The sequence below is a fragment of the Coregonus lavaretus genome (genome assembly GCF_964263955.1).
Source record: "Coregonus lavaretus genome assembly, contig: HAP1_SCAFFOLD_4654, whole genome shotgun sequence".
Taxonomy (NCBI): domain Eukaryota; kingdom Metazoa; phylum Chordata; class Actinopteri; order Salmoniformes; family Salmonidae; genus Coregonus; species Coregonus lavaretus.
Window position 1 is genome coordinate 33,221 of NW_028163266.1, and position 9,078 is coordinate 42,298.

Consider the following 9,078-nt stretch of genomic DNA (forward strand, 5'->3'; position numbering starts at 1 on the left):
TCAATATAGCTCAGTATTTTTTTATTTTATTTTATACAGTCATTTTTGCTGATCTTTATGAAGGGAGTCAATCATTTGGGACCCTATTGTATACTTCAAAGTTAGAGATATGTTGAAACTGGATCCGTCAAAATGATTCAACATTTTATAGTATGCCATGGCCTTTACTGGCCAAAGGTTAAACTACTGTTATGTTTATGCTATACTATGGTGTTGAGTCTCTGGACTTTGACCAGATATTATTGCATCCAAAGATCAAATGTACCTAGAACACAGATACAGAGCCAATTGTCATCAGGAAGGTGCTCTCTCAGCACAACGGAAAATATCTCAATGACTTGACATGTTCTGGTTGTGAATACAGGCTACAAGGTAAGACTCTTCCAAGGGATTATTGTAAAGTGTGTAGGGAAATTAAATATATGGTGTTATTATAGTATAGAGAATGACAGTAAAACACTCAGATCTAACAGTCCATTTCACCTGGGACAGGTACGTGTCAGTTCAATCATACAAAATGGTGCTAACTGGGCGTAGGCAAGTCAAATTCTAAAACATATTGTTAATATCTCGTATTATAGGATTCGTATATTCGATTCGTTATATTTTATAATTTGTAAAAATGTTATGTATCATAGTTCTGAATCATCTTTCAGAATATCAGAACATTTGTTGTTTTCAAAATTACAATGAGCTCCTGCTTCCTGTGTAATTTGGTATGAAACCTGAACGTACTTTTCTTAACATTGATATTATGAATTAAATTCAATAATATCATAATAATATCAGACCTGTTGAACAAAGCAACACACTAGAATGAGTGGAATTATTACAAGAGAAAGTGAGACATTATTATCATTTTTATTTTATTTTATTTTAGTTTTAGTTTTAGATCAGCTTTAATATTTCATATTGTAACTTCCATCAATCCCCCATTATTATTATTATTATTATTATTATTACTATTATTATTATTAGTTCCACTACATGGAGAAAAGGTGAAAAATATCAGTCATGACTACATGTTGATGTGATTGCATTAAATCTCCTGAACGTTTGGACGTATCTGTTAGTAAATATTTTATTTCTAAGAGATAATGAATAAAATAGAACAATTGACCTTCAAGAATTAGTTGTCACTGTGTTCACCACAACCAACATGCTGCATCTCTGTTTAGGGGTCAGTGGTCTAAAATGAGTCTCTCTGGGGAGAGAGAGGAGGGGGTCCCTGCCTCTAAAATGAGTCTCTCTGGGGAGAGAGAGGAGGGGGTCCCTGCCTCTAAAATGAATCTCTCTGGGGAGAGAGAGGAGGGGGGCCCTGCCTCTAAAATGAGTCTCTCTGGGGAGAGAGAGGAGGGGGTCCCTGCCTCTAAAATGAGTCTGTCTGGGGAGAGAGAGGAGGGGGTCCCTCGCTCTAAAATGAATCTCTCTTGGGAACATGACACCAAAGCTAAGAGGTGAGATGACAATGTTGTTTAAGAATTTATAAGGAGTTTATTTCTAAAACGTTTTATCTATATTTTCATGTTTGTTCTTTTCCATCAGAAATGATTGCTTATGGGTACCTTCATGTGTCTGTCAGATATTGTTGTTCTGAGATTTTAATTAATAGATTTTTGTGTATGAATTTTTGTTTTGCAAAACACTATATAGCCGGAATGAAATGTTTGTATCCTGTATATTTGACTGTGATATGTGGTTGTCTCACCAGCACACACACACACACACACACACACACACACACACACACACACAAACAAACATCTTTACCAGCATACACACACATCTTTACCAGCATACACACACACATCTATAGAAGTTTTGCATGACACAATCATTGTCTAATGATTGTGTCATGTCTAATATGTTGTCATGCATAACCTTATTGTTTTTACTAATTCTGATCGTTGTTACAAGCGAAATTTTGACAATACTACCGTCAAATCAACACACTCTTCACTCCTGTTTAAACCTGCTTTATATATGAAACCACGAAAAGTTATATATAGAAACCTTTTATAGGGTTCTTTGATCAGAACTCTAGAGGTTCTTCTTCCCTGAACCAAAATGGTTCCATATAGAACCCTGCATGGTGCTATTTATGAATTATGGCTACTACTATTAAATAGGAATATTTTTTGCTAAGAATATATAGGACAATATAGGACAATAGGAATGGTTTAAAAACCCCAATATTCATTTAAAATTATCCTTAGAAATAGCAGTGCTGGGGATTTGGAAATTTTATTGATCTTTAATTTAGTCTGTGGATACAATGTGACTAGAAAGGTTAAAAATGCATGTAAGACATCCCAGCACAGTTGAAAAAAATATGGCAGGTGGAAATCAAAAGAGGATGTTCTACGGAGATAGGTGGGCGGGGCTGAGAGTAGCAGAGGGGTGGGATTAAAAAAGATCATGATCGGTAATAGTCATTACTGTAAACACTATAGATGTCTGAGTACTATCTATTAAAAATGTAATGTGTATAAGTAATTATTATTATTATTATTATTATTATTATTATTATTATTATTATTATTATAAAAAAGTAATTACTGTGTATAAAAGTATTGTATGGGGGGTAGAATTGATCTTGGTTAAATGCAAACACACTGGTGGCCAGGGAGGCATCTCTTTGTTCGAACGATGGCCCACGTCAACTCTGGCTGACTTCTTTACAATACAATACATTACAATACAATACAACTTTGTCCATTAGTTCCAGCAAACAACAAAAACATGTATTCTGCTCCGTTCTTAACCCCCCAACCAGCAGACCTCACACATACAGTTGAGACCAGCACAGGTTGTGGTCTCAGCTGGTAGAGCACGGCGTTTGTAACGCCAAGGTAGTGGGTTCGTTCCCCGGGACCACCCATACACAAAAATGTATGCACGCATGACTGTAAGTCGCTTTGGATAAAAGCATCTGCTAAATGGCATATTATTATTATTATTAGGTTCAAGCTGCAGTTCAGCGCCCCTGGATGGAGAGCATGTTGTGGGGTTAAGGGCCTTGCTCAAAGGCCCAACGAAAGGTGAATGTTTTGAGGACGTGAACACAACAGCCCTCCAGTGATCAGATCAATTCCGCCCATTCTTTCCAGCGCCTGGCCCGGGATTCAAACTGGACACTTTTCGGCTACAGGTCCAACGCCTGCCACAGCTCCAACTAATTTGCCGCTGGGCAGAAACCTGATTTAATATTCAGAAATAAGCATGAGTTAATCTGCCAAAATGAAGACAAAATGTTACGCAGACATCATTATTATGATAACATACATGCAGTTGTCATCAGCAGCAGCCACAAGAGAGAGCATCTGATAGTTCTGGGTAACTGCCAGACTGAGCCAAACATAGATAGTGTGTTAAAAGACATGTAATGATTAACTATGCTATTGAATCACCAAGACTTATTATACATCATTATTATACAGAAATCATTGTCAAAAGCTGAAGAGAAACTGTTCCATGTAGGTCTATATTATTATGGATTGATCATATAGAAATATAGAAACATTATTTAAACTACTCCAAAGCAATTACATGTCGCACAGGAACCACTGACACGCTGCATTATTCTATAGTATTATCAAGACACCTGCTGTTAACTCTTAATTGGTTAGGACAGCTCATGAGGTGTCCTAAATATCTGCCGACTAGGTGGGACTAGAGGCTTCATGCATAGCTTTAATTTATACCCATAAGTGTAAAATGTCTTTATTCTCAGCACTTATACGACCAATGTTCTACTCTGAGACACTTTGTGGATATGGGCCCAGATCTCAAAATATTGTTATAAAAAAACGTTGAATGTTTGTTTTACATATAAAAATAAATAAATGAATATTACTAATGTAAGCCAGTGTAAAGACTGGGTTATGTATGCACTCACTAACTGTAAGTCGCTCTGGATAAGAGCGTCTGCTAAGTGATTAAAATGTAAATGTATTGTATTGCTCTGCTCATGTCCGCGTTCTGGAACTGTCCACGTCCACGTACGGTGTGGCGCCAAGCATATTGTCCAGTTACGCGCAGAGTGGTCTGAGGTGATGTTGGGGAACAACGACGGAGTTCGTTACAGTGTTGAGACGCCGACGTTTATTGTTCAATTAGCTTTTTTGCGTAATGGTCAGTGACAGTATGAGTGTAGCCAGATCCTTTTCACTCGCTATCCTTGTTTCATCTTGTGGTTCACCGGATTCGTCATCATCCTCGAGGGACAGACGAACGACCTGCTAGCTAGCCAAGCTAGTCGGTACAGCTAGCTAAGCTAGCTACTCTTTACCAGCAGCATCCTAGTTATCCTAGCTACCACTACATCATCACCGGCTGCCTGCTTTTCTTGTGGACCGATGGAGCTCCCGGGTTGTTTCTTCCACCTGTTAAATACCATGGAGGGCTTCTCCCTCTCTCGTTGACGGATGCTGGCTACCTACCATCCCTCTGTCCGGTTCTCCTCTCTTCACTAGATGGACGGTAACTTTAGTGTTTAACCCCTCTGTGTCCAAGGACTGAACTTTTTGAATATTATTTTCGGGGCGCCTCAAGTTACATTTTTTACAAAGTTTATTTCTGATAAAATTAGTTCATTGCATCCGCCATGGAACCCAGTTTCATAATATTACCTTCTGTCCCTGGTTATGAAGTAATCGCGAAAAAACAGGCCTTATGTTTGGGCATTTTTCACCCTACCAGCTCCTATTAGTTCTACTGTAGGTTTACCTCAGGTAACTTATTATTAACAAGGTTATGGTTACTTGGTGAGCACTAACCCTGTAGGTTTACCTCAGGTAACTTATTATTAACAAGGTTATGGTTACTTGGTGAGCGTTAACCCTGTAGGTTTACCTCAGGTAACTTATTATTAACAAGGTTATGGTTACTTGGTGAGCGTTAACCCTGTAGGTTTACCTCAGGTAACTTATTATTAACAAGGTTACGGTTACTTGGTGAGCGCGCTCAATGTTAACCTGAGTACATGTTGTGGTGAGCCACAGTCTAAGAGGTGTTGTCTGGCGCAAAGCCATCAAACGTTAAACATTTTCTGGTCATGGTTAAACATATTTGTTTTAAGAAAAAAGTGTACAATCTAAACAAAACGCATGTCCCTGTCCTCTTTTTCAAGATGTGGCAGATTTAAACAGCCAGAATACATTTTTTTATTAAGAAATAATTTTTCTGATGACTTGTTGTTTCTATATGGCTGCTGGGTAATTTGATATGCATCGAAATCTTCATTCATAGGCATCAAATTGAGCGAATGCTGCGCAGGTTCACTGAGTTGCAAACCAAATGGGTATAATGGGGTGATTGTTGTCTAATCGGGTGGTCTAGCTAATGGATTTGTAGATCTGACACAGTTGCTACCTCAGATTATGAGCCTAGCAAGTGTCATATAGCTCAGTTGGTACAGCATGGCTCTTGCAACGCCAGGGTTGTGGGTTCGTTTCCCACGGGGGGCCAGTATGAAAATGTATGCACTCACTAACTGTAAGTCCATTTTGTATACATCTGGCCCTTCATTGGACACTGTGTTAACAAACCTCCAAACGAGCTTCAATGCCATACAACAATCCTTCAGTAGCCTCCAACTGCTCTTAAACACTAGTAAAACTAAATGCATGCTTTTCAATCGAACGCTGCTGGCACCCGCCCACCCGACTAGAATCACCACTCTCGACGGGTCTGACCTAGACTATGTGGACAACTACAAATACCTAGGTGTCTGGTTAGACTGTAAACTCAACTTCCAGACTCACATAAAGAATCTCCAATCCAAAGTTAAATCTAGAATCGGCTTCCTATTTCGCAATAAAGCCTCCTTCACTCATGCTGCCAAACATGCCCTCGTAAAACTGACTATCCTACCGATCCTTGACTTCGGCGATGTCATTTACAAAATAGCCTCCAACACTCTACTCAGCAAATTGGATGTAGTCTATCACAGTGCCATCCGTTTTGTCTCCAAAGCCCCATACACTACCCACCACTGTGACCTGTAGGCTCTTGTTGGCTGGTCCTCACTACATGTTCGTCGTCAAACCCACTGGCTCCAGGCCATCTATAAATCACTGCTAGGCAAATCCCCGCCTTATCTTAGCTCATTGGTCACCATAGCAGCACCCACCCGTAGTCTGCGCTCCAGCAGGTATATCTCACTGGTCATTCCCAAAGCCAACACCTCCTTTGGCCGCCATTCCTTCCAGTTCTCTGCTGCCAATGACTGGAACGAATTGCAAAAATCTCTGAAGCTGGAGACTCTTATCTCCCTCAATAACTTTAAGCATCAGTTGTCAGAGCACCTTACCGATCACTGCACCTGTACACAGCCCATCTGAAATTAGCCCACCCAACTACCTCATCCCTATATTGTTATTTATTTTGCTCTTTTGCACCCCAGTATCTCTATTTGCACATAATATCTTGCACATCTAGCATTCCAGTGTTAATACTATTGTAATTATTCTGCACTATAGCCTATTTATTGACTTACCTCCATAACTTGCTACATTTGCACACACTGTATATATATTTTCTGTTGTATTTCTGACTTTATGTTTTTTACCCCATATGTAACTCTGTGTTGTTTTTATTGCACTACTTTGCTTTATCTTGGCCAGGTCGCAGTTGTAAATGAGAACCTGTTCTCAACTGGCTTACCTGGTTAAATAAAGGTGAAATAAAATAAAATAAAAATAAAATAAAAAAGTCGCTCTGGATAAGAGCGTCTGCTAAATATGTAAAATGTAAATGTAAAAAATGTAATGAATGAGTTATGTAGTACCCACAGATGGCCAAAGGGAGGCGCAAGAGTGCCATAAACCCATACAGTTTTTTGCCATATAAACCCTAAACCTAACAATCAATCAAATGTATTGATAAAGCCCTTTTTACACCAGCAGATGTCACAAAGTGCTATACAGAAACTCTTACCCTACTTATAACCTATTTTAGCCGTAACCCCTAATTCTAGGGTAGGGTAGCCTAGAACACTTTTAGAAACTATTTTAGTAATAATATTATCTTGGTAAATACAATTATAGTATTAAATAGTGTTTTGATTATTATTAATTTTTTTTATTATATGTATAATTGCAAGACAGAACACTTGATAAATAAGATACATTTGTTTTATTTTTCAAATGTGGTTTGAATTGGGTGACCTAATAACCTCTGTGTGAAAGTCCAGCAATTGGCGTGGGGCAGGTTTGAGACTGATCTAATACACTTTATTTCTCAGCTGCCTCACCAACGTCTGTACGTGAATTAATAACTTTTAATAGCTAAATATTTCCAATAGATGGCAGCATAAGACCACGAAGCATCAGTTATAGGCTACAAGCAGCAATATGATTGACATAAAATAGCATGCAACCAAATACTATGTGTCCCATGATTTTCTAAAATGGTCACTCATTACTTTAGTTAGCTATATATCTCGTATTAGGCCTGTGTTGCTTTTGGAAGAGCAATTAAATAATGACTATAGCAGATGTTGAACCCGTGGTAAATAATCACTAGTCAGATGCTCCAACCTCAACCCTAATATACATGCATTTTTAAATATCTAATATTGCGATTAAACAACCTCGGAATAGATAAGACAAGAGTGCGTCTTCCAGCCCACCAATAAATTACATCATGCAACCCTCCCGGTTAGCAAATGTACCTCAACATGCCCCTCGCTTGTGCTAGAAGGCAGAGTGCTCGCTGCTGGTTGATGAATCTGACAATGAATGTACCAGGAAAATACGTATTTCTCGACCAGAGGTGACTAAATTAATGTTCAGGCTTATTGATAACATTATAGTAATGAAGTATGATTTCAAAACATGAGTATAAAAACAGGTAATAATAAACATGAATCATCATTATATTATTTCACAGTAATCTGTTAAATGCTTTTTCAGTCGTTCCTCTTGCGTTAGCAGTGTGGAAAGGGACAGTAAAAAGCGTGTGCAGGAGTTTTCCTGTGAGGGGGAGTGGTGGTGTATCCAGGGAGAACTAAACTAACCTTCCGAAATGTCATTCGTGGTCTTACGCTGCCATCTATTGGAATTATTTAGCAACTGCAGTAGTACTGAATAAAGTATATCCTTACTAAAGTAGTAATTAATTAATTAGTTAATTTTACCACTTACAACCATAAAATAACAATTTATAGCATAACAAACAATGAAACTGACATAAACCAAAAGCACCATACATTTAGTTAACTATATATATATATATATATTTATATATATACTTTTTATTTAGATGGGTGACATTATCTACCAAAGTAATACCACTGTAGATAAAGAAGAGCTCTCCAGTAGGTGAACCACAACTTTCAAAGACCATTTTCTCAAAATTGAGGTTACAAGTTTATCATCTTTCAAAGCAGAATTACTTTCCCATTGTTCCTCAACTATAGTGTATGATATACCTTTTTCTAGCTGAGTCTCTACTTTTATCCAATGTCAAAAACACAATTTCAAATGTTGCTACATAAGACCGAATCGAGCCGGTTGGTCACATTTGACTGTGTAAAACCTAGCAGTACTACTTATTTCTCTGAGAGTGAGGCAGATATATATATATTATTACTGTGTAAAACCTAGCAGTACTACTTATTTCTCTGAGAGTGAGGCAGATATACTATTACTGTGTAAAACCTAGCAGTACTACTTATTTCTCTGTGAGTGAGGCAGATGTATAGAAAATTGCACAAAAAAAACATGATTATTTGTCTCTCTGAAATGAAACCATCAAGTGATAGATTTTAAAGAAATACATGTCTGTCATTGAACAATCCCATGCCATGATTAGATAGTGAAAAAACACCAATCTCTTTCATCATTTCTTGAAACAATAACATCTAATTGACCAACATTTCTGAAAATGGATATATAGCGTTATGGAATGAAACTCTTGTTTCCCCATCTGAGCTCAGAGTAGATGAGAGATGTAATGTTTGTCTTTGTTGTGTTGAAGTCCAATCAAGCAGGAGAGACCAGCCTCCCCTGTACCCAGCTGTGTGTCCATGAAGAGTGACCGGTCTATGGGTAAACTTATAAACTTCAGAGAGGG

General features: G+C 38.0%; 1 long non-coding RNA gene across 1 annotated transcript; it reads left to right on the plus strand.

The window, feature by feature from the left end:
* Positions 1-270: 270 nt before the first annotated feature.
* On the plus strand, positions 271-9,078 carry LOC311118337. Its single transcript, XR_014611798.1, has 3 exons — positions 271-372; positions 1,179-1,457; positions 8,983-9,078. It is a non-coding gene; the product is annotated as an uncharacterized lncRNA (long non-coding RNA).